The sequence below is a fragment of the Anas acuta genome, chromosome 6 (genome assembly GCF_963932015.1).
Source record: "Anas acuta chromosome 6, bAnaAcu1.1, whole genome shotgun sequence".
NCBI classification, from domain to species: domain Eukaryota; kingdom Metazoa; phylum Chordata; class Aves; order Anseriformes; family Anatidae; genus Anas; species Anas acuta.
In genome coordinates, this window is record NC_088984.1 from 23,016,600 (window position 1) to 23,043,093 (window position 26,494).

The following is a 26,494-nucleotide window of genomic DNA, read 5'->3' on the forward strand; positions in this document are numbered from 1 at the left end:
CAATTTTGGCCAACTTTCATTTCAATCTGGATTTCCAAAGAGGAAGGAAAGCAAAGGTGGGGCGAAGGGAAGTGTGCTGGGAGGCAGAGGGCCGAATTCTCTTGCAGTAACCCCAGAAGGGTTACTCCATCATGAGAAGGACCATGGCCAAAAATAAACATTCACAGGCCTACGCATAGCTATGGACTGTGACACCAGTTCAGCCAGCCTTGGATTCATCCCTCCCTACTCAGCAGAATGTTCAGGTTTGACTTAAAATTACCTAAAATTAACTCTGTCTCCAAGTGCTCTGCTGAAATAGGGCCTCTCAACTATTGAATATCTAGAGGTGTTTTATAATTTCTAGTAAAAGTGGTGACAGCTATAATCTTCATTTATTTTATTTATTTTTTTTAATAACATCAACAACAAATATGTGCATGATAAATGTTAAAAAAAAATCTAATTATCTGAATTATTCAAATGCTCCAATTCTGTCAATTCCACTACAAGTGCATCTGGTTAAGAGCCACCTTCTTGTGCCACTGGTGGCTGAGAGGACCGGATTGTTGCAGTGTGCGAGCTGTTCTGCAGGCATCATAAGAAACCAGAATGATTTAGCAGACTCTTGTAATATCCAGCTTCTCATTCACTGACCTTCTCTGGAGAAAATCGGGATTTCTGACTAAATGTTCTCATGTTTGAAAAATCTGGACTAATAGAGTTGTTAGTTACAAAAAAATCCCTGAATGTTGTTACTCTTGTTAAAATATTCATTAAAGAATGGCTTGAGGTTTTTTCTTAATTATACTGTTATTAATCTTTGAACTCATTTTAATGGATGTGGCTTTATTGTTCTCAAACCAACTGAGCTTATAATTCTATTGCTATATTTGTGGTTGGCCAGGCACAACGCATTGTACCACAACAACTTTTAAATTATTTTTTTACTTTATTATTTTTTATTAACAGTCTAATAATTTTTTTAATTATTATTATTATTTTTTTATTTGTTTTTAAGTAAGCAGGAACCCTGTATAACCTGCTGTAGTTGATTCGTGAAGTATAGAGGAGAAATATCACAGGGCAGTAAAGACCTAAGCTTATGCAAAAAGTGGGGTATGAAATTATGAAGTTGAACTAGCATTCCTCACTGACAGCTTTCCAAAACAAAAAGTTAAATCATTGTTAAAAACACAAAGTGGAATGAACAATTTTGTGGTTGGCTTTTGAATACAGCTGCCTTAAAAATCCATATATGCAGTTTAAAGTAATTACATTAATTATAACACGTTTCTATTATTACCATAATGACAGTACACATTTCAAAGTGGGCTGAAGATCTGAACCACTTTCTTTTGCTGTTTTTGCTTTAGAGAAAACTGAGGCTAGTGTAGCCGTCCAATTTGCAGCCTTGAGGATGAGGCTGGACATCTTCCCCGTGAGTGGAAATGCCCCTCACTCCCTTTGTGCCTCTCCCTCTGCTAACCTGGTGGTAGGTGTTCTCAAAATCGCAGTCGCACAGAACCCCCTAGAGGCAGCTTAACAAATTATCACGAGTGGCGATAGGTGCTTTAAAAAATCAGTTGCTTCCAATTGTCGTAACAATTTAACATCCTGTTTTTGTCTTTCCACAACCTCGGCTCTCTCAGTAGTTCCAAAGCTGCATTCCTACATGTTTTTAACAGGATGCAACAGCCATTTCCTTATTTTGTATGGCTATTTTTATTAGATTACAATTACTTTACATTATGATTGATCAAGGGCTAAAACTCAGCTATTCATTTGATGTTCATATAGTCAAAATATTTCTTTGAAGTTAGAGGGTTTTTTTTTTTGTTGTTAAATGATTTTCCCTCAATTTTTTAGACAGACTGCTAAATTAATGAACAGTCACTGTAGCGCAGAAGAGCACATACTGTCTGTGTTCTGGGTGTGCACAATCTTTACTGCTTTGCATGAATTGGGCTCACATTAGAAAGAGATGAAATAATTTGAAACTGCATAAAAATTTTTGTTTTATTAAAAGGACACGCTTGCTTTAAAGAGTACATAATGCATTGTATGCACACCTCATTTATTACTCTGTGCTTTTCTGCTGCTGTAAAACTGCTGTCAAAAAAGATCATGCTAGCAAAAATATTCTCAGTTTCTGAGTAAAGCTAAATGAAATCAAATATAAAGTTTGTGATACATTAAATCACAAATATAAATATATTCTTTACAGCCAGCTGTTATCTCTAAATGTGCACATTTTAAAATGGAAACATTTATCCAACATGCTGATTAGCAATTTCAGTTCTGAAAAGCCTGATTACATTTAAGATGCAAAAGATTAAAATGACTAAACAGATAATGTTAATAGTTCATCTTCCTTGATGTTTTTATATGTTTAAAGTCACAAAAGTTACACCAGAACTTCTGGCATAGTAAACTCACTAGAAATAGTATGTATGGCTGTAATGTATCTTACAGCAAGTTGTAATCTCTTACAGCCAGTGTTTGAAAGAAAGCTTTTCACTGAGAATGCATGTCTGTGCTGCTTTTATGATATTTACACACACACGTCTAATTTAAGCTACAAAACTACATAATAGATGGTTGTACTAAAAATGCCCCAAAAGAAAAATGTCATTATCTTAATTACTAATAGAACTCTAACTTCTGTGAAAGTTTGTATTTGTTGTTGGTAATTCATTTTTCAACCACTCTTCTGTTCTGTGAATAAAATTAACTAAAAAAAAAAAAAAAGTGGTTTTACTTTTCATTTAAGATTGAGTTCTGTGATACAGCTCAATTCTTCCATTTTTTATTTTATATTTCTTTTACATTTGAACATGCAAATGTAGAGGTGAAAATATTACTTGTCTTTTTTTATATGTTGGCAATCAGTGGTTCAAAAGTTCACACGAAACCATATGTCCTAATAATATTTATCTAAATCTAAAATAATATGGATCTGTCAAATAGGATCCCTCATGGTAACAAATGATGGAATGCAGGGGAACCCTTAGATTTAGCCTTTTCTTTTTTGTCCAACAAGCTAATGCAATAAGACCAATAATAAAAGGTTGTGTAGTAGGCCAAAAGTCTGTGACAGATAAAAAAGAAATGTTGGAAACCGATGAAGCTTTTGCACAATTAGATTTTTTGAGGCAGTGCTGTAAGGATTGTCCAGGGCCTGTTCAGTTCTGATTGATGGTAAAATCATAACTACATCATATTAGCTGTAGAGTTCACTGACAGGTTACTGCAGATTAATATTGCTACTGCTGTTCACTTACCATCAAACTGGTGGAAATATGAATTGAGCCTCTCCTATAACAAACCCTGCATATTAAGAGGTAGGGTGCTTTACTGAACAATCTCCACTCTGTCATTAGGGAAGGAGATGCAAACAACATTTATCTCCAAGGTATGTAGATATATAGTAACATACTAATTAGTTTTTCCAAAGGACCTTGATGATGCTGACCAGGTAGCAATCATGCATGCTTAGTGTTGCTTTGAGGTTTAGTTTCTGATTAAAGTGATACTTGCAAATGATAATGAACAATATTTTTCTCTGATTTAAATATCTAATCCCATGCAAATGGCAACAGCACGTGATGGATCCATGCTGGTTCTGGAAGGTGAAATGAGGGATATTTGGGGTCCCGGGCTGATGGAGGTGCTGCACCCCACCAGACCTGGCTGGAGGTGCAGCAGTGGGGCGCACAGCACCTGCAGCCAGCACACCCTGTAGCTGTTCAATTTCTTCCCTTTACTACTGTCAATGACTGTGACAATTACTGTTGCTTGTCATTCCCAGCTGTGACAAAAGCATACGGACATTGTGTGGTGCTCCACATATTTCAGTAAAATCTGCCTAGAACCTTGTATTTCTTTCCTCAGAAAACCACAACATAATAATATTCCTCTGACTAGGGAAAAACACGTAGTTCCATAAAAAGCAGGCAGAGTTGTCCAAAAGCCAAAAAAGCCCATTTGATCTGAAAAGGGGTAACAGTGGAGAGGGATCGCTACTGGGTAATTGCAATGAAAGCAAGCTTCCTGCCACTGGTATTGGCAACCATGGAAAACAGGAGTGGAGCCTCACTTCTCGTTTGGACAGCTTGGTGAGCTCTTCTGCCTCAGCTTTTCCATCTGTAAAATGAGAATGATCCTTCTAGAGCATGACAAGAAGTAATTCTTTAGTGCTTTGTGGAACTTGGAACAGGGAAGTGTACTACTGAAGTCTGCAGATACACAAAAACAACTCCACAAGTGTAACAATAGCATTTGTGATTTTAAAAATGTAGTCATGAATCTTTACTCTAAATCTCAGCTGAGTAAAATGTATTTTTGTCAAGGAGACATTGTTTTTTTTTATGGTAGGTACTGTGTGATTCATGAGTCAACATGCTATACAAATACCAGAAGGCATAAGTGAGTTACAGACATTTCTCCAGAATGGCACAGCAGTTCTCCATTCAGTTAAAATATCCTATTTATCATGCTTTTTTTTTTTTTTTTTTTTTTAGTGGATGGATCCAGAAATTTTTAGCTAAGTGAAAAATCCTTGTGAGGGAACAAGATCTTTGGCTGGAAATGAGTTTGTATAAGAATTACAACTTAAGTTATAAAAACAATTCAAGAAAATGATATGTAATATTCTCACTGTAAATTATGCATCTTCAGTGGCATTTAATAGCCTTTCATTTCTATCAGTTATTCATTTATTTTACAAGACACTGAGATCCTTATATCTAGGTACTTTTCAATACTATTTCTCTTTGATACAAGTAACAGACAAGTCTATCATCCTTTTCGAAAATCTTTGAATGTGTTTGAAGATATAGGTGGTTAGCAAATTTGTAGTAATGCTGTTTATTGAAAAATACCTATCTGATGATCTGAAAAATGTTTGGCAGATATGTAAAATGTTTCAATGAGAAAAATAAGTTTTGGAACAGAATTGCTACTTCAATACCACCACTGTCACCATTACCACCGCCCCCCCAAAAATAAATAAAAAATGGCAAAAAAAATAAATAAATCCAGTATGCAGCGGGAGTTGATGTACCTACCTGTGACCTGGGAGACCCAGGTTCAAGTCCTGCCAAGAATTTGAACCTGGGCTTTCCCCATTCAGGTAAGTACCCTGGCAATGAGTCATGTTTAGAACATGCCCCTCTGTGTTTTTTTTTTGTTGTTGTTGTTTGTTTGTTTTTTAATGTCAGAATATTTTCCTGGGCAAGATGAGAATTATTTGGGGACTCCTGAAATTTTCCAGCACAGATTAAACCATTCCTTTGACACACTGCTCTGCAGCACATATTTTTGGAAGTTTTTAGGAGACTGGATAAGCTTTGAGTCACTCAGAAGCTAGATGGATTACAGGGACAAATTTAGTCATGACATCAATTCAATGACTTCCAAGTTGCTTTAATAACCAGCAGAGTTGGATTTGGCCAGCAGACAGCATTTATGTAAAAAAGCAACATATTTAGTAAGGAGAGGATCAAATGTTCACAAGGGTTGGGAGGGTGGGGGAAGGAGGACATATGGGGGGAGCTGGAAAGAAGAGAGTGGAAGACAGAAAGGAAAAGGTCATAGCGTGAAAGGGTGCCGTGAATTCCAAAAGTGTCTAATTAGGTTTCTGGCTGTGGAATTTGCCTTTGCCCCAAGCCAAGAAGCCCAGCTGTTTTACAACAGGGCTTTTGCCTCCTAGCAATGACTGCAGACAATGTGTGACCTAAACTGCAAGTGTATTTATAAGGACAACTTCCTTCACTCTTCACAACAGATTCCATAAAATATGTTCAAATGTTATTTAGAAGGTCACATAACTGCTTCAATTTTTATGTACTTTTCTTGCTTTTGTTGGGCATCTAAACACAATTTTGAAAAGTCCTAAAAAGAGGTAGATGAATTTCATTAAAGGCACTCCTCTGAACTTGTATGCCATTGGACTATTTTTAAAAAGTGTCATTCTTCAAAATGAAATGTTTGATGGAATATTAAATTTGATGAATCATTGCCAGTTTCCATGTTTGTTAGCTTTTATATACCACATTAAAGCATTCATTAATAAAGTGTCACACAACACTGCTTTGATTGAGTCCTAAAAGGTTAATGACTTGATACAGGCTGGTATTCTGAGCTTTACTGTTTGCAGGCGGTTTGTGGTGAATGTGAAGTGCTTTGAAATTGTAACAAAGAGAAATCTTTTATTTTTTCTCTATTTCAAGTCCAGATAGCATTCTCAACCAATCTGGATGCACACGATGAACTAGACTTATCACCATTAAACTACAATAATTAAACAACAGGAGGTACAGTTGTGAGGATCAGGGGTTTTGTTTTGCTTTGTTTTTCCTTACACGACACATTCAAATATAATAGTAAAAATGACTCTTCAGGGGACAGGGGCATAGGATATATCCCAAACTGATGCTGTCCGTCTACATCTATTTGTATCTTTAAGTCACCTTGCCAATCTTTTTTTGAAAGTAATTAGTCAGTTCAGAATTGTTCCCTATTTTCAGATATGCCAAATATTTTTGAAATTGTCAGAAGCTTTCAGAAAGTATGACTGCTGTGGACACATCCATGAGATTAGTCTTTGAACTAGCCAGAATGCAGTCTGGAGGCATGACCACGATTTTGCCCAGAGCCCTCTTGGTAATGGCCAAGCTGGGTAGACCTGGTCAAGTCCAGGCATTTCTATATGCTTAGTAAGTGTTGCATATATGTCACTTGAAAAACCTATAGCTGAATTGGTAGTATGGGCAGCAAAATGAATGGAAATAACATTTCCAAAGTCAGTCTTCTTAACTACAGTGTCCAGATTTTGTGAAATTTGAACTCTCTTGAGATGGAAATAAGCTTCTTGACAAAGTCATGTGTGAAGTTAATTTTTTTTTAAGATAGTATTGAGGTTCTGCTCTGAGGGGAGTTGTTAGTAAAACAAATGACTCTAACTGTTTTTGTATGGAAGACAAATCAAAGGATTTCCATGAAGTACCAGGGGTGACCTGCTGTAATTTAACCATTTCCTGAGCAAATACAAGCTGTTCTATTGGATAGGGGATAGTTCCCATGTTAGCCATTGTACAGAGAAAAATAAAAGTTCATATAAAAGAGCCCACCAACGGTTATATGGCTGCAATTGTTTCCAAACTGAAACAACTTAGTATCTGTTTATGATTGTCAGTATCATGTTATATTGTTCTTGTAGAATCCATAAAACCTGAAAGTCTGCAGTATTGCCACTAAACATCCAGCAGCGGCAGCCAGGAGATTTCAGAGCAAATGCTTTTAAAAAGAGGCGAGGTAAAAGCAAAAGTTAATAAAAAGTTGACCTTGATTTAGTTTACCATCTTAATCTAATTTTGATGAGGTGCTTCATTTGAGCATTAAAAGACAAAGAGCAAAATGCAAGATGATGAGATTAAGGTATTTAAGTTTGTGTCCTATAAATGTTTCTTTTATTCAAGGATTGGAGTTGAGAAGGAAGAAGAAGTAAATCTGAATTCCAACTTTCTCACCGTAGATCATGTTTCCACAGCTCAGACTGTTATCCTTTCATTTTCTCAGCCATTCCGATGTACAGCATGCTATTATATTAACACTACTCAGACAAGGATATTCATTTGCATTTTCATAGTCACTTCCTTTGCATTGTGTATAACAAGTGATGCAGAAAACGAATGGGCAGATATGTGGTTCTCCATTCAACAAAACTATCCCTTGGAAGAAGCTACAAAACAATTCAGTCTCTTGGAAGACAGAGATGTTATCACCCAATGCAAATATAAATTATTCTAATTTTCAAGTAATGCCAAAGTGTTCTTGCTAATGAAACTGTGGTTCAGTCAAAAGCATGATTGAAAAACAATGATATTTGAACTTGAAACAAAGCTGATGGAAAGATAAATAGAACAATCATGTGTTGGTAAATCAGAGGTATTGTCGAGTACTCATACTGGCTAATTGCAGTGGTTTCTTCCTGTCTGATTTCAGCAGTTTCAGATTTCTCTGTGTGTGGGAGAAATGCCCATTATTTCTAGCAGTGCAAACATTAACACATTTACAGTAAGATACAGACAATCTGTTCACAAGGAGCACATATATCACATGGGCATCTGCAATCCACAAACCTTTCTGTAGGAGCATGCTGCTGCTGACAATGAGAGAGAAAGAAGGAAAGAGAGAAAAAAAAGAGCACATCATCTGGTTAATCCTGTCTCAAAGATACTTCAAAGCAAATTATGCAGAGTAGCTCTTATCATCTGCAGCTGCTTAGTAGAAATGCCATGCGAGCAACACAGTTTGTAAGATAATGGATTTATGTCTAGCAGGAACTCAAACGTGTGATGACTTCATGCAGATTCTGTTAGGAATCATGTTGCTAATATTTTTTCCCATCCCAACAGTGTCATATGAAAACACTGAAAATTGTATATTTGAAGCCCATATCAGATGAGACAGGGAATGCAGATGAGAGGGAGCTTTATTTCAAGGACAGATTGCATTAGGAATGATTCCTTTTAGAGTTGTCCTTGCCAGAAGCAAAACTCTTAGCTTCCTTGATTCAGAAATAAGGGGCACATCCTCACATGGGGTAAATGCCATTGTTCCCTTAAAGCCAACACTGAGATGGTAATTTATGATTTGCCCCATGTACTGATGAGTCTGATAGATGAGTTTATATTGCTTGCTCATAAACAAACCTATTTTTTTTCCAGTTCTCAAATTAGGACTCTGTACACTCACAGGCACACAGAAAATGAAAGAGAACAATAATCACACTTGCTGAGCTTGAAAAACTCAGCACTTCCTCTTTTAAACCAGTTGTTTTGTCTCTCATAATAATTTTGTATTTTATTATCCTTGCCTACAGTGGTCTTTTACCATGTCTGTATAAAACTCATTTCTAATGGTCTCAAAGGACATGCTTGGTATTTCCAGAACAAAACAAAATTAAAACACACACCCAGAAACCACACACATGCACATGCATTCCCGAAGTATAACAGTGCTGAAGGCTTGATTCGAAGCCTGTGGAGATTTCAGTGTGGGATCTGAGCTGTGATGACTGACAGACGGGGCTACCGGCGCTGTGACTGCTGAACAGCAGCTGAGCCTCCCACCCGCACACTGGCTGCTCCAGTCAGCAGCACTGGTGGGGTAATTCAGAGGGATGTTCGGCCTCTGTGGGGATGGTCCTCATCCCTCCTGGGATGGCCTCATCTGGCTGCCATCACTGGTGAGACGCAGACCCCAGGGGGGATAATGTTGCTCAGCCCAACAGCAGGCTTTAGAAAGAGGAAGACTAAAATGGGCTTGTGGGGGGAGAAAAGCTCTAGATATTTTCTTAACTAATTGTTTGTTTTTATAGGCTTATGGAAAGAGGAGAAGTGATTTGACAACGTAAATGGCAAAATATGTGAAATGAGCTGAAGGACTCAACAGCAGGAACTCTGCTGAATTGTTGTGACTGAGTATTATTGTTGTGCTGTAGCAGCACTCAGAGCCCTGACCTGGACTCGTACTCCCATTCCTGTAGTAGGAACAATACAGGCACAAAACACCTACTCCACAGAGCTTCCAATTTTATTTAATCTATCATATTTCAGTGGGGGTGGTGGTATACACATACAGCATGCACACGTGCAGCATGTATATGTGCACACACACATGCAGCCTGCACACATGCACATGTTCAGCACACACACGTCCAGCACACGCACGCAGCCTGCATATGCACTGCCTCATTCATGTGTCCTGGCACGCAGATAGCAAATTAGCAGGTATATCACTATGCATTTTCATTTCCTCATACACTATCTTGAGCCATCCTACACGTATTACATATGCTTGGGTCACAGAAGGGTTAGGGACATAACTATCGGATCCCAAGGGACAGATGGAGCAGAGCCAGAATAATCTCTGAATCCAGCTCTTTACTGTTACCCTCTGATCATGAAAAGCTCAGTAAGCTTGGAACAGACACTTTCATCCAGAAGCTGTTTGCACATCAGAGGCAAAATGTCTACATCAAATCTGAGAGAACAATTTTTCATGCAGTTCAAAGCAGGTAGGGAACTAGAGTCTTTGTTCTGTCTGGGCAGCAGCCCCAAAAGAGCAGCTCGTTTTCTGTGAAGGCTGCTAGAGGTATGGGGCTACAAGATTGTCTTCTTCCCTCCTTTTTTTCGTGTGTTTGTGCAGGTTTCAGCACAAAGGAAGTCCCATCAGAGCAGAGCACTAGAATTATATAAATGCTTAGTGCTGTTACTATAAATAGTGGTGTATATCCTTATATACTCCTGCCCCTCCCCATGGGAGTTCTGGCCATAAACTCAGGCGGTCTGAACTCAGAAGTGTAGCCGTGGAATTGCACCCTATGCATTTGCTCCTTCTGACATAAGAGCTGTATTCTCTCCCACGGGCTGGTGTCTTCCTTTTTTCTCTGTAGGAAACTCAAAGTGCTTCTGTTTTACAGATCTCTTTCAGGCATGATTAAATTGGCCTCAAAGGAATGGGATTTAACTGAAAGAGTGCCAACTACTACTTTTTAACCATGCCCAGGAATCTGCGCTTTGTAAATAACAACTGGTGAGCCCATCACTGTGCTCAGCCAGAACTTCACCAGATGAACTTCGAGCTAAAAGCACGCCTTTATCACACTGTGTTTAAAGGACAGAAGACATGTCTTTTAGAAAGAATACATTTTTCCTTTCCCCAGTCTGCTTCTTTTCCATAATTGGCCCTTGTAAGTAGCTGTGTGAACTTTAGTGACAAGGCATGAGAATCAGTTACATTGCCCTATAACATCCACTTATTTATCTTCACTCTTTTTCTACACAGCATTTTTTTCCCCTTCTTTCTTTAATTTAATACATTCTAAGGACTTTCATATCAATCCTGAGTAATTCAGGGTGCAAACCCCAAGCAGAACTTTCTGCATCAGATGCAGATTCTGTCTGAGGGAGGGAATCTCTTTTGGAAAGATGCAGCCTTGATTTAAAGACTTCAAATGATCTACCACATCCTGCGGTAGGTTGTTCCAATGATTAATGGCCCATGCTGGAGAAAGTACTGCAGCTTCCAGCCATTGGATCTTACTGTGCCTTGTTCTGTTCGACTAAATAGCCATTTGTTATCAGAAATCTCTCTTCCTTATGTAGATACCTGCAGACTTTGATGAAGTCACCTTTTAACTCTTGGATAACCTTAAGAGATTAAGGCATGTTTTTCTGACTTGTTTTCTTTGAATACTTTTTTTTAAAAAAACCTTTTCCTAGCTTCATAATATACATCAAGAACTGCCTCAGCCCTATGGACTTATCTGGGATTCGTGGACTTCTGGCTGGCAGTGGCTGCTGCCCCTGGACCTGCTCTGCTCTGCTTGTCTGGGTGCTGTGTCCCTGCCCCTGCATTGCTGCCACTCTCAGCTACAGAACAGGAGGGCTGGTGTCTGCTGGACCTCAATAGGGGAAGGTGGCTTTCAGTTGCCAGTTACTTATTATCGGCTGTTTGCTTATTTTAGTCCATTTTGTGTGTACATGTTGCTTTATCAATGGAACTTGCCATTTCACCCAAAAAACTAAGATCAGATTTGCTTGACAAGACCTGGTTCTGTGCAAGCATGCAGGGAGGAATACTCTACCACCGTCATTTCAATATTTACTGCTTGCCTCCAATATTAAGCTTCCAAGACATGGATGATGGCTCTATTCAGATTAATAGGCTGAATGCCTATTAGTCATCACGTTTACAATTTTAAAACATTTGCATGACCTTAGCCTCTTTTACAGTCCTCTTAGACTCTTCCAGCTTTTCAAAAAGTCAGTGTGTGTAGATCAGAGTGTTCCCTGGCAAGCTGCTTTCATACTCCTGAGTAAAAGTTGGCCAGGGCAGTCTATTTGCTGCCGGGTAATATTTCTCTGCTGGCGGATGGGACAAGAAGAGGCTCCACAGCCACTGTGGGATCTATGAGCACTCACATATTCAGCAGCACTGGAAGAAGAAGGACTTTAAAAGGAGTTAAAATATTTGCAGGAAGATTAAAAGATCAGATTTTCCATTATTCTGCTCTGCAACCAGGACAGAGGAGTAGTCCTGGCTGTAAGCCCTCCTGGTATTATGTACATTACTACTGCTTCCATTGAACTTGTCTAATTTATGCCTTGCTTCATCATCCCGGCCCAAGCCTCATCTAGAATTACCATCCAGGCCATGCTCCCCAAGCCCCTTTGCTAAGAAGCTGGAAGCTGCTGCCAGCTCTGGAGCAGGCACCAGGAGACCAGGAGCTGCTGTCCCACGGCTGGGGCAGGCACAAAGCAGCCTTAGTGCTAGCAGCAGCCCCTTGCTGCTCTGAAAGCTCCTCGATTCTCACAGCTGAGCAGGCCATGCCCCAGAGCTGCAAAGTCTGTGTCTTGCAGAAACATTTTCATTCGTATTCTAGTGCAAAAGCTGGAGACTGAACCTCAGCTTTTTTTTTTTTTTTTTTTTTTTTTTTTTTTTTTTTTTTTTTCCTTAACAAAGAAAAGCACAGTAAAGCTGGCCCCAGAGTGAGCAATTACTGGTGAAAGAGCAATTGTGTTATGAGCTACCAGACATGGGTAAATGGTCAAAATAATCCAGATGAGTCTCAAAAAAAAAAAAAAAAAAAAAGGCTGAGATATAATTGAAGTCACCCATAGTAGTACATGGGCAAAACATTTTAAGTTTTACTTTGTTTTACTTGGGAATACTTTCTGGAAAGATAAATGTAGAATTTTCATAATATTTTAGATAAACTGTACCAATGAGCCATCTGCTATTATTAAAGTGCACTATGACAAGCTAAAGGTACCCTTTTCAATCTGTAACCAAAATTTCATATCTCTGTACAATTCTTCTTGCGCTTCACTCATCGTTTTCCCCATGTGGAACTTAGTATTTGCATCAGCTTATTGGACTGTGCCAGTGAGAAAAACAAAGGCAAAGGGAAACAAGATAACATTCCTAATAACTCCTGTCTTAGAATAAGATCCTAGCCGTGCACTGTAGTAAAGACCCTCCCATGATGGGAGTTTGTTCTCCTGCTAGGCTATAGCACTTGCTGTGTCTAGGTTAAAGCAGAACCGCATTGAAGTCAATGGGAGGTTTGTGCTAGAATGTATCTTGTGTGCTGTCACTTGGGCAAATGTCTACCTCGGGCTACAGCAGAAACAGAATCACCACATTTGTTTTCGCTTCTGACCTGCTGAAAGTAGGATTATATTACTTGTATATTTCATTCTGATTATTTTTCCCCTGTTTTAAACAAAGATACTACTATGTTATAATCTGATACCAAGCACTGTGCAAGATCAGGGGAAGTCAATTATAACTGAAATTGCAGACTTCGTTTACTGTTGCCTTGCCTTTTACTCAATGTTTTTCTTCATAGGCAATTGAGATACAATTTCACATCTTCAGCTTGTACTTCTGCGTCTCATGACACAAGCAGTATCACTGCTGACTTTGAATTCCCAGATTGTTCTCATGTTGTGCTACTTCCTTTATGTAATTTAATTCCATTTTTCTCCTGCGTAAATATATTGCATAGGACAAATGAACATAATTTCTAACAGGTTGTCAAACGAGCGGAGCAGAACTGAGTGTGCTGAGACTTTGCAAACCAACCTTGCAAAATGTTTTTATTATTGTTTTGCTCAGATAATCCAAGGACCCAGAAAGACTCTTCCAGTGACTGGCTAAATCTGATTTTTGTTTGTGACCAGCATGAATGCTGACCTTTGCCTTCTTGGCTGATCTTTGCATCTCTGAGAAGGTTCACGGAGAGGTCAGTGCGGCACTGACTTCCTCTGTGAGCGCGTGTGCAGGGACACCCTTCTGCCACTGAGCCATCAAAGGGCTGGCCTTGCCCACTGACAGCTTCAGGTTCATTTTTGTGGAAATCTGGACCCACTTATACCAACAGCAACAGAAGTCTGGCAGGTGAAAGGGCACATCCTTTTTTATTTACTCAGCACCCTTGCTGGCCTTACTTTTCACTGGCAATCACTCCCTTCTTAGCATGAAAGTTTTGTCTCAGCTCTGATACATTCTTAGCTCAAGGGACTGGTGCTACATATCGTGCCCAATTTTGTAAAAATGTGACTAGAGACAATTACAGAAGAAATAGCTAACCTGTTTCCTTTTCCTTAAATACACTCATATTAAAGAGGATGAGTTCTTTCCTTAGATTGTCTTGGTGTAGGTGCATAACAGAAATAAAAATGATTTCTTGTGCGTTCTTCAGCTGATTCCTTTCACAGATAAGCTCAGTGCTGCTTGTCACCACAAAGGAGAGCTATGAATCTTGTGAAAGCCACACTGCTGACACCGTTGACTATGCAGGCATCCACTTCCCCATCAGACAGCAGAAAGCAGCACTGTTAGAGGGCTTTAAATCTCTGCTCAGGAAGTGTATCTATTTACAAACAGCAAGAATAGCCCTGAAATTGTGAAAAATGCACTCGAGTCATATTTAGAATGATTGGATGTGGGGGATATAACAATACTTTTCAAGACTGTAAGCACTGCGTATATTCATATCTTGTGCTATTTATCTTGCAGATATACAGCACTGGAAGTTGCTGGCTGCAAGCTGGTGAGCTTGTAGCAGGGAGAAGGAAAGATCTCTCCGTTTGTCACTGGCCGTATATCACCACAGCTGTGCCCTTTGATTACACAGAGGGCTCCTCCAGCCATTAATAATAGGAAACACTTTTTGTCTGGTGAATGCATCTCAGTGCCGTCCTCTAACACCTAGGCTTTTCAGTGAGGTAGAAAAGGTAAATTAAAGATGGAGCTTGTTCATTTTACATTTACACTTGATGTGTAAACAAGGATAACCTTTGTTTGCCTCAGAAAAGAAAATATGCCATTCCTTTTCCTACCATCACAGTGACTGCTTCTTACAGAAACAATATAGCACTGCCAATTACAACTTGCCGAGGAAGTGACACTAATGAATCACAATAATGCTGCCACAGCATCATGGAGAGTACTGTGACGCCAGCCTTCCAGATTAATTGCATCACATATAATAGCACAGCCACATCTGCTGGCCAGGTGTGTCAGTGTAAAAGATTTTCCCAGAAAAGCAGAGCTTAGAGGAAATCGATATATAGGCTGAATGAAGCCATTGGTATGAATGCTGCCTTGCCAAAATTAGATCGCTATCTGGAATTGTCACAAGTAATTGATGTTAAGATTGGAAAAGTCTAAAATGGTGTAAATTGTTTAGCGCCAGAGAGCACTACAAAAGGCATTACAAGCTTGATCTGCAAAATGAATCAAAATTAATGCTAAGCTTGTGTGGTGTGCTGTTGCTCTTGCCTCTTGCAGCACAGTGCACCTGAGCTGCTCCAGAGAGGTGCTTGCAGTCAGTGGGGCATGGAGGCTCCTTGAATCTGACCTATCTTCGTCCTCTCTCATAGCATCTTTGGCACAATAAGGAAAGACTAAAGACCATTCGTCTTAATGCTGGTTTTAGCCATGTGTCAAAATATGGTTTGGGGTGGTTTGTTTTAACTATCCCAATTTTATATTTAAATTTACTATTATTTACTATTATCTAAATTTAATATTTAGATTTATGAGGTGCTTGGGGTAACAAAACAAAAACAAAAACAAAAACAAACAAACAAACAAACAAAAAAGAAAACAAAAAAGAAAACCCAAGCCCTTCCAATGCAAAACCTGCTCTTGCTGAACACTGTTTCAAGTCCCCTGCTCTTCTGTTGCCAGAAGCAGCCATCTCATCAATAAGGCAGTAAGGCCACAGATAGATTTGTGCTGGAGGAAAGGATTCTGCAAAATGCAGTTGTTTTGGAGGAATTCCAAATATCACACAGAAAGGTATCAATCCTGTCCTGCATTTATCCCAAAGCGGTGCCCTCTATTTATATTTTGGTAGAACCCACAGTTGCTTCATTGATGGTCTTGTGACTACGATATGTTCCTCTTAAATCTGCACTGACAACTTACTTAGGTCACGGAGTCACAGTTTAATTTCCTCAAGTTAGATTTATTCCCTCAAGCCGTAAAGAAATAAGAAAGCGCATGCTTGTTGCTGACTCAAACACAGAGCCGAAAACCTCCAAGGCGGAGGCTTTGGCTTGCATACTGCTCCTCTTTTTTCAGCCTCAGGTCCCTGCTTCACCATTTGAGGATTTGGAAACTGAGCCAAGCGTGGGGCACACCGTGGCCTCAGCAGCAGACCTGTGCATGCCTTGCTGCCTCCCTGGGCTGTGTGAATGGCACGCTGCGTGGCTCCTGTCTGCAGCACTTCACCCTACAGACTGCAGCAATCCGCGGCAAGGCACAGCCTGACTTATGTGAATAATGTAATGTACCGTAAAGTGTTTGATTTTTATACAGTGCTGTTCTTCCACAGGCACATAACCTAGCTATCTGTATGAAAATGTCAGCTATCTGTATGAATACTCAAACAAGAATTAATTAGATGTCATTGATTAAATAATTTTCACAGACATATTGGTCAGTGGAATGTACTTTCCTAGAAATACAGAAAACTATACAAAACTTACTTTTTGCTATTTTTATAGTCTTCCTGCCCCAAATACACTTATTATATTGGTCGCTGAATTTAAATGATGAATTTCTCTGCTTTTAAAGCAAAGAGGAAAAGATCACTAAATTTCTTATCAGGAGATAGTGATAGACTTCTCAAAAAATGCACAGCATCTTGGAAGTTTGGTTTCGTATCACCATTTATATTCCTGAGAAATAGACATGTCTCACATTCTGTAGCAGTGTTTTGTGACATTTGGATTTACAATGTTCAAGTTTAAGTCTCTAGCCCTTTGCAGTCTGTCAAAAACAGCTTCTCTGTCCATTTATTTTTGTCTTCTGTGCTCAGTCTGAATATCTTTTGTAAATTTATACTTGACAACCCTCGTATTTCAGCAGCTGGCTTTGTTTCACAATCTACCTTGCTTGCTCTGTTGCATTAGCTGAAACAACAAATTTAATCCATGATGTCAATAGTAAATTATAGCGGAGATGTAATATATGCCTGACATCACTAAGGTCAAGGCCATGGTGAAAATATTGCAAATAATAGATCCAAAGGGTCTTCTCGTAGTGGTAGTTGCTTGCTGCTCATTTAATGTTACGAGAAACAGATTAGTGCCGCATACTGCATTATGTTAGCCTTTTAGTTACAGCTGGCATAAACCTCCAGCTAATGTAAGAGTGCTCCCACAACATGAAAAGAGGTTCCAAAGAAGTTTGCTATGTCATTATATTTCATATTTTCTAACTGATAAATAATTAAAACAAGAATTACTTTACTGAAAAGATTCATTTAGAGCATACATTTTCCATTACTCTAACTGTTTGGAGGGGTTGGGGGAAACGTTTATTGCATACCTTACCCAAACTACCTTGCCATTAAAGTATCTAAATTACCTCAGTGAATTCTAAGCACAGAAGTGGTTGATGAATTGCTTTTTGCATAAATGCACTTTCCCTTTGCTAGAACCTAATTTTGTGTATAAATACACACACACACACACACATGCACACACAAAATAAAGCAGCTACTGAACTCTCTCAAGAAGAAAAATTGAAGTCTAGAATTTTCTCTGTGTAATGAAGTTTTTCTAAATGTTGCTTGTATTATAAGCATCCTTGGACTCTCTGAGGACAAGCCAAAAATGGGTTCTTCTACAATGGCGAAAGAGCAGTTAATGAATCATTTTCTCCTGTGTGAAAGTGCTCATTCCTGTTAATTTATCCTTTTTTACAGCCACAGCTTTTTTAATATCAAAATTTGTTTTCAGTTTAAAAGCCCATTTAATGCCATTAGGAAAAACCAACCAACCAACCAACCACTACCACCACCACCAACAAAAAAAAAACACACCAAACCAAACCAAACCAAACCAAACCAAACCAAACCAAACCAAACCAAACCAAGAAAAAAAAAACACCATTGTTTGTTTCATCTGGCATAAGGAGCATCAACAACCCAGGATTTTCAATCTGCAATTCATCCCTTTAACTTGGCTCTGATGTATTTTCATATTTTAACAAGAAGGGATGGGACAAGTTAACAAGCTGCAGAATTTACTGGATTGTGGCTACAACATCAAGCTTTCCATGTGCCCCGGCTAGAGGCATACCATTTGATAGGTTTGCCTCTCAGCAGAGCAGCTTTGCTTTTGCTTCTGTGTTGGTAATGCTGACTGGCTGAAGGCATGAGCATGTTCTACCTCAAGAAGGTGTGCAGCCCTGTCAGGTGCAGGAACATGTTTGACCCTCCTCAATCAGTCTTAACTCCAAATCCCTGTTTTGGGAAAAAAGACATTAACCATCTCTGCAGGAGCCTTGATCACTGTGTGTGTTGCCCGTGTTCCTTACTGCTTCATTCAAATCCATGCCAGACTAAAGTGACCAAAAGTTATTTGTCACTGCAACTAGAGCTCCACACGCAATGAGTCGATGGGTTTGGTTCCGTTCCTGTTGGTCGTGCATCCACACTGCTTTTTGCCCATTGTAATATATTTTGTTGATGCCTCTGTTGGTCAAAGCAGCAAAGAAATGAAGTGGCAGACCAGATGATAATCCTTTCTTGAGGTTGTCTGGCAAAGTTGAGTGAGGCATAGTGACAGCAGGGAATTACTTGAAATTGTGCTTTTAACCTTTGAGCTGTTTTTTTGGGGAGGGCAGTTTTCATTACTGATAATCTAGTGGTCAGCTTCCTGGAAGGTATTGCTTTAAGGATGTAAATATTAAGAGGAATCCCAAACACTGAAGTTCCTGTGATATTCTCTTATACACAAACAAAAAACTAGAAAAGGGAATCGGTTGCTCTTGGAACCAATCAGCAGTCTCAGTATGGGCTGCTTTGATAGCTATTTAATCTCACCCATAAAAGAAGTTTAAATAATGCTGTTATGTGCTGATGCTCTTAGCACTTGCTTTGGTGCATGATGTATGGCCAGTGTCTACTCCAAGAATCAACAAATGTGCATTATTCCATTAGCAATTTTCTGTTTTCTACAAAGCTTTACAATTTATTAGTGTTATTTATGTTAATGTACTACTGCCTTATTTTACATATTTATAATATCTTCTTTCCTCTGCCATGAAAAGCAATGAAAGGTTTAAGTATTGCAGCTCAGTTCAGCTTACATAACATTTACTAATATTCTTTCCAAAAACAGTGTTATAAGAGAGTCCTTTCTGAGTCTGGAACTGCTGTTTTAGCTTATTGAAACTCTTACTGACATCAAAACAAGACTGAGGATTTTCCAATCCTCTGCACCTTCTTCCCTGCTGTTTTTCAGAAAGGATGAGAAACTCCAGAGTATGCATGAGTAGAGATGACCTTTTTCCAGTAAAATCTGGGAAAAGCTTAGGAAGAAGAAGAACATCAACAAAAGGTTTCTTGCCTTGAAGATGTGGATAAGAATGTTTCAGTAGGAGGAAGAACTCTTTTTAAGCAATGTGGTTGAGTCCTGCAGGGTTTCTAAATGCTTATTCATTCAGAAAAAAAGGTAGCTGGTATCACTGGTTATCCACCAACTCATTCCTGAACCTGTGTTATGCAACAAGGTATACAACAACTTAGACAAAACTATTTACTTCTGACTGACTGCTTTTCCTTGATTTCCCTAGCATATGGACCTCAAGGCCAATGACAAATTCTGAACATTGTCTACATCATGGCTGCCTGATAGATTTCCTAAATATGTCAGATTTCCTAAATATATCATTTCAAGGCATCTCTGTTACACCCACCATGTGAACTCTGCCTGTACAAGTAATTTACCTCAATGACATCACTCTGGGCAGATGCAAGCAAAGGTAACGTGAGTTTTCTTTGTTTTGTTTTGTTTTGTTTTTTAATATATATATATATTTAGATGTATATATACTATTTTGGGTGTTGACTGTATTAGGTCAATACTGGAGCATGGCTAGTTTCATCTCTGCCTAGCATCACAATTCAAGAACATGTGTGTGAGGTGATGAGAGACAGCTTAATATTTCAGGATGCAAATCGTTTGTTGGTTCCCCATATGTAACTTCACTTTATATTTTTAGCAATGCTTATGTACCCTAACCAAATCTAATCAATGTTTTTGGATACATTCTACTCAATTTAACTGTTACGTCAGCATGGGCTGAAGCTCATTAGTATCTAATGTCCATTAGGTGGCCTGTGTGTAGAGAGGTATCAGGGCTGATGTATTTCCGGATATATTATTATTGAATTTTCAGACATTTCTAGTTGCACAAATGCTCTTGTGGGTGGACATGTCCCTGAAAACAATGACAGAGAAAGAACATATTTTATTAAATATGTTAATACACTATTTTGGACACAAAGCTGCTTTACCTGTAGAACAGTTTCAAATGTCTTTTGATTAGCCGCAGACTGTATCTGACTTCCCCTGTTCTGTCCCTACAACATGACTTAAGCCACATCAGTTCCTAAATCCCTACGTGAAACAGTGATGAAGTATGCCATATATATGACAACCTCTTATTAACTAGAAATTGCATCAACACTGACAGCTCTCTTTGTACAGGCCACCATACAGACGTAATGAGTTTCAGGCTCTGCTGAGGGTCATTGATTCACCTCAGTGACAGAAAGCTGTGCCCTTTTTTCAATGCCCCAAACATTCCCCATTCCAGAAAGCACCTGTGGACCCTCGTTCAATGGCATCCAACACATTTTCACTTATTTGTCTTTTCAATGGATTTCATTATTATTCTTGACATTTCTGAAAGCATTTCTCAGATAGAGAAAAACCCTGTCCTTTCCAAGAATATTTCCAAAGCTTTGGATTATTTAGGACCCGATTGATCATGAGTAATATTTATGTAAAGGTAAATTTCACTATATCAAAAAATTTAAGAGGGCTAGAGCTTGCAAATGGCACCTAAGCTTCAGTTAACACCAATTGTCAGTTTACCTTTTATTTTTTTCTGAATGCTCTGAAAGGAGAAACTTCACCTCCAAAATAACAGCTCAGAATCACCCATCTTATGCTACCTAAAAATAAAAAGCCTATCATTATGTTGAAACACCCATAGTGTTCATAATTCTCCTTTGAATATCGGAAGCCTCTTAAGAGTCCTGATGGGATGTCATACCTGGCCAGGGTTGATGGTATGACAGGGTTTCTTTGATCAGGTAAAATCTGATCTACAATGGTAGAGCAAAATTTTCACCTTTACAGAACAAAAATAATGTCTATGCTGCTATAATAATGTCACTTCCTGTAAAACCTCAGTCACCTTAACTAAAAGGGGGCATCTATACTGATTTCAGATGGGTTTGGGGTCTCATCTATAATGTCATAGTTGAGATTATTTTAGTTATCCTCCTGGAATCAAATGCTTTCATAAACTGGCTTAAAAATCATGTTAATAGATCTCATGCAAAAGTTGTTGTTTAATTTCAGTTTCAAACTAAAGCTGGGTGTTTAATTACTATTTGGAGAACTGACTATAAAATGAAGTTTTCTAAGCTGTGACTGTTGGTAGCAACAATGCTAGTCTAAGGCTAGGCACTATTTTGTTCCAAAGGACTTGTGGGTTCCTTCCATTAGAGTCCATTCTCAGAGGTTTTCCTCTGCAAACAAGCTCTCCCCACCAGGAAGGCTTCTTTTTCAGAAATACTTTCTGAGAGGAAGGCTTTTGTGGTGGGAAATACCCACCACATAGGGAGATCATAAGACTGCCTCTGGAGTTCTTCACATCTTTTCAGAAAAAGATTGTGCAGATCAATGTTCTTCAGGTGAAATGGATTATCTAAAGTATAGGAAAGGCATCATTTAGTCTGGGAGGTCAGATCCTCCTGAGAGTTCATCTCCGTCCCCTCCTCTTCCTTCATTGCACATCCTTCCCACCTGTGTCCCTTCTGAGGTGCCACAAGAGCTTTGCCTGCCTGATGTGGGGTCTTTCTAGCTACTGCCTGTCCTTATCCCAAGTAATGAGGGTCATAGAGCTGAATTCCACCTTTGTGCCACTGCATTGGCCAGAGGATTTACCTCAAAGGCACATGGCAGTGACAGCAGGCACAGGAGTAGTGGGGGGATTTTTGACTGGGAAAGCAGTGTGCACAAGGATAATACTTTTTGGAAGTGCTTGTATCAGGACCCAGAATGTCAATGGCTCCTCTATTCACAAGCAAGCCAGTGCCCACACTTATTCCTGTCACATTGCTAGAGTATACACAACTGCCCCCATCACACACACTGCAACCTTGCTCCTAGAACTTCCGGTTTCTCCACATGGCAACCTTTCTGAATTAAAAATATAAATACATCCTTCTAAGGGAAAGAAAATAAGAGTGCTGTTTTCAGCAGAAAACCCAGCTGATTTGAAAATAAATATAGGGAAAATATATAGCAACCAAGAGTAAACTCTGTTTCTCTTCAAACCTGTAAAACTCCAAAAAACAAATAGTCTCAAAATGTGCTCTCTGTCTCTGGTCTACCAGCAACAAGCTCACTCAGAGCTCAGAACACTGGCAGAAATGAATTACAAGTCAGTTCATGGGGAAAAAAAAAAAAAAAAAGTAATTTCTATCTTGTTTGCGGAACTATATATCTTGCTAGGGTTTGAAAAACACTGCTTTGGATTTCCTATTTAAATTGCTCACGTAACAGGTAACTTCTTCATGGACATCAAGGAACAAATTAAAATGCTGTTTATGGCCATTGAAACAGTCTAAAATCATACATTAATTCTTACAAATATGTTATTCTTATAGATGTAACCATGTGTGCTGCTGTAAATTATTATTTGCATTGGAGCAGCCTTAGGGCTTTATCTGAAAGGAGACTGAGGAGGGCCTGCTTTCAGGTAAGCTTCTTTCAGGTAAGACCCAGATGTGCCAGGGTTTTCTTCTCCCAAGTCCTCACCTTTCTTTGCCCTCATATTACCACAGCTGAAGGATGCAGCTCTGATGGAGCCCTGAGTACCCCAAAGTTGTCTCATCAGGGTTTCTATATGCCAACTTTTTCCATGTCCCATCAGCTGCTCCAAGGACCAGCCGTGACCTTGTGCTAGGAACCACAAACCCAGAGCAACTTTGAAAATCCGTGCATTCGTGCTTTACATCCTTTCATATTAGATGCTTCACAGATGAAAGGTAGATATCCACAGAGTGCAAGAACCAAGAGAAGGAAAAAATAGAATGAACTTCAGATTTTTTTTTTTCTTTTTTTTTTTTTTTTTCTGTGAGTTCAATGTATTTTTTAAATTATCTTAGTACTTTGGAAGGTGGCAAAGCCAGGTGAAGATGTTCAGACACTTTCTTATGGTAACCTTGATTATGTAAGCGATAGATAACGTGCTGTATTCTTACCAAAAAATAAAAAATAAAAAAACATACTATTTTGTAGCATACGCATAGGCAAAGTGAGGTTTACATTGCAAAATGCATTATCAAATGCTGAAAGGTTTGATCTTGCTCAGACATAAAGAAATAGTCTGTTTCTGATGGCTGGGAAGTTTCTGATTAGATACTTTGTTTATGCTTATTTCTCAATACGAGATATTTTCAAGGGAAAATTTCAATAACTCCTTTGTACTGAAAGGTTTCCTAGCTCCATTTTGCTGTTAAAACTAGGGATAAAAGGGAATGGGCAGATAGAGCGCAGACTGGCAGGAAGGTCACACACTTGAAACAGGAGAGACCTGCCTGGATGTCTCTGCTGTTCTTGAGCCAATCCAAAGGTTCACAGCATTACCTGCAGAATTCCAGATCAGATCTATGATCTATTTGATCCACTTATGTGTTCCTTTTTTTTTTTTTTTTTTTTTTTTCCCCACTCACAGTTTACAGAGTTTTTTTTTTCTTCTTTTTCTTTTTTGTTTTGAAGTGCCTTGGTCTTTTCCCAGAACAGAAGAGCCAACAGTTGCAGACTTTGAAAAGTCTTGTAGGCCCAGAGCAAGGTTTCTCGCCCAGCTCCAGGGATCATTCCCCTCACCTCTGCATGTGGGGAATTTCCCATGTGCTTTATGCTGGGGCTTCCAGCCAAGAGGTTACCTCCTATACATATAAGCCCATATTCTGTGAGCTCTCTCTAACATAACTGAGACAAGCATTAGCTCTCTTCATCTGGTCTTCCAAAAACAAGGCAACCCCCCAAGCCTATTTAAAACATCTCTGTGACTGCAAGAAACAGGTCTGGGCCTTGCCATCTCTGCCCAAGGCCTGGGCATTTAGAGCTGCTTATGATTCACTTGCAGAACACTACAAAATTCAAGATCCTCCTTATAATATGTACAGGATTTTCTGCAAAAAGCTTGTAAAATATCTTACATTTTGTTCATCTTGGCATTTGCGTCTGCTCTGCTGGCAGAGAGCTCTAATTGTCAGGGACACAATAGGCTGTGCTCTTATCTGTGATTAATAGACATGATCTTTCCAGAATGATAAATGCAGGTAAGTAAAGTCTCCATGACTGTATCTATGCTACATCATAGATTATCAAAACCCCTACAATGCGGACATGATAATAAGCATCTGTGGTGTCTAAAAGTGCTGGCTAAGAGTTCCTAATGTCTGGAATTTGATTTTTATGATTTTTATGAGGCACTGAAATTCAGCATTTCGGTTTCTTAGCTGTTGCTCAGCTCTCTGTTCTAGTGATTTCCTCTGCATTCCTCTTTGAGACTGCCTTTAAGCAGAAAGCAGGACCCATTCCCTTTGCAGCAAGACAACTGGGAGCTGTGGCAGTTGGGTGAAGCAAGCACTGTCCCCCCTGTGAATCCTCTTGGGTGTGATGGATTTGGAACAATATATATATAAATATGTTTTTCCTGTAGCAATATTTCAGGAGGCTGAGGTCCTCTGAAAGTTGCTGCAGCAATGAACTGCCAACATTAATATATTTCATGTCATCCAATCAGGAGGGGAAAAATGGTGGTGGCAACTGACAACCAGTGTGATTAAAAACACCCATTAAAGAGATTAAGAATCTGCAAATGCCATGGTACGTAAGACGCAGAGCACCGCACTACTATGCAGATGGCAACATCTGTAGCAGGGATGTGACATTCAGAAAGGCGCAACAAGTTTCTCAGATGCTCTTGCAGCCTGAGACGCAGGCCACACACTGCGAGCAGATGGCTCCACTATGCTTCATCATACACAGAAATACTGATTTGTTGTCATGCCATGGTGTAGATTTTTGTTGATAGCAGGTTAATGGCATTTGGCAGTAACCATTGTGCAGCCTTTTTTCCATTTTTTGGTGACATGGATTGTTTTTCCACAGAGCCACACAGTGTGGCACTGAGATCCCCTCTCTGGTATTTCCTCAGACCACCTTGGTAGGTTTGGGGAGTTTGTGAGGGGAGGAAAAAAGCAGCTCAGCTCTTCTCTACTTGCATGGGAACCAGGGACCAAGCAGGAGGTTTTGGCTGACACACAGCTGTCTGAAGCAAGCTCTGTGAGCAGGAAGTTTTCAGCACTTGGATCCTGAGAAGCATTATTTTCAGTGCATATGTCCTCCACAAGTCAGAATAAGAATAAAACATGGTGGAGAAACTTGACTAAAATCAACAAGAGAATTGTATCTGCTATTTTGTCTGGAGTTTGTGCTAAACTTACAGGCAGAGCAGTAACAACCAGAAGAGCTTTTCAGCAAAGACTGGTTCAAGGTGCCTTGAGCCTCTGCTCTGGTGTCCCCAACAAGTGACACACTCCTTGGGACAACCGATGGTTATGTTCTGTGTCCTTGAAGTTTTATCTGCTTAACTCACTGAAGAGTGTCTCTTGCACAGTGGCAACTCTGCTTGTTCAAAGTACTTCACCTGGCAGACCCAAAGAGGGCATTCATAAGAAAGAGAAGCAAGAAAGATCTGCCAAGGAAGGCTTCTCTCAGAAGAAATGTTTAAGTCCGTGACTGGCTGTATCCACTTTATAAGTCATGTCTTTTAATTAGACCTTTATTACAGCAGAATTTACAATCTATCTAATGGTTAGATTTCCTCCAAGATTAATTAGTTACTACAGATATCCACTGCCATTTCTGTATATCAAAAATTCTTAATCTTGTAGTGCATACCAACAAAATGTGGAGAAGACCATCTTCTAAATACTGGTGATAATGACCAGGAATGATAATACTCAAAATGTAATAAACACACTTTTTTCTAAAAACTACATCAGTCCTATAATCTTTGAGTACAGAAATACAATATACAAAGTTTTATTAATATGAATGAAATGTCCCCTTCTATTTCTAAATAACAAAAGATATAAAGAGTGAAAAGATGAATTATCAACAAATTGAGAAATTGGCAGGCAAAAGTACTGTCAAAGGATCAACAGGAGAGAGGAGTGAAAAATACGAGAGAAATTGTGGGACAGCTGCAAAAAAAAATGCCCACTGCAGCCATGTGGGCATTACTGAACGACATATACATGGAAGACCTAAGTAATTACTTTTGTATCAGCTGACGACATTTTAATAGGTTGTACAACTGTAGA

At 39.1% G+C, this 26,494-nt stretch overlaps 1 long non-coding RNA gene across 5 annotated transcripts in view; it reads right to left on the reverse strand.

The window, feature by feature from the left end:
• LOC137858296 (uncharacterized) overlaps nt 1-26,494 on the reverse strand; it is a 138,613-nt gene that overhangs the window by 100,643 nt on the left and 11,476 nt on the right. The gene's annotated exons all lie outside the window — the stretch shown is intronic.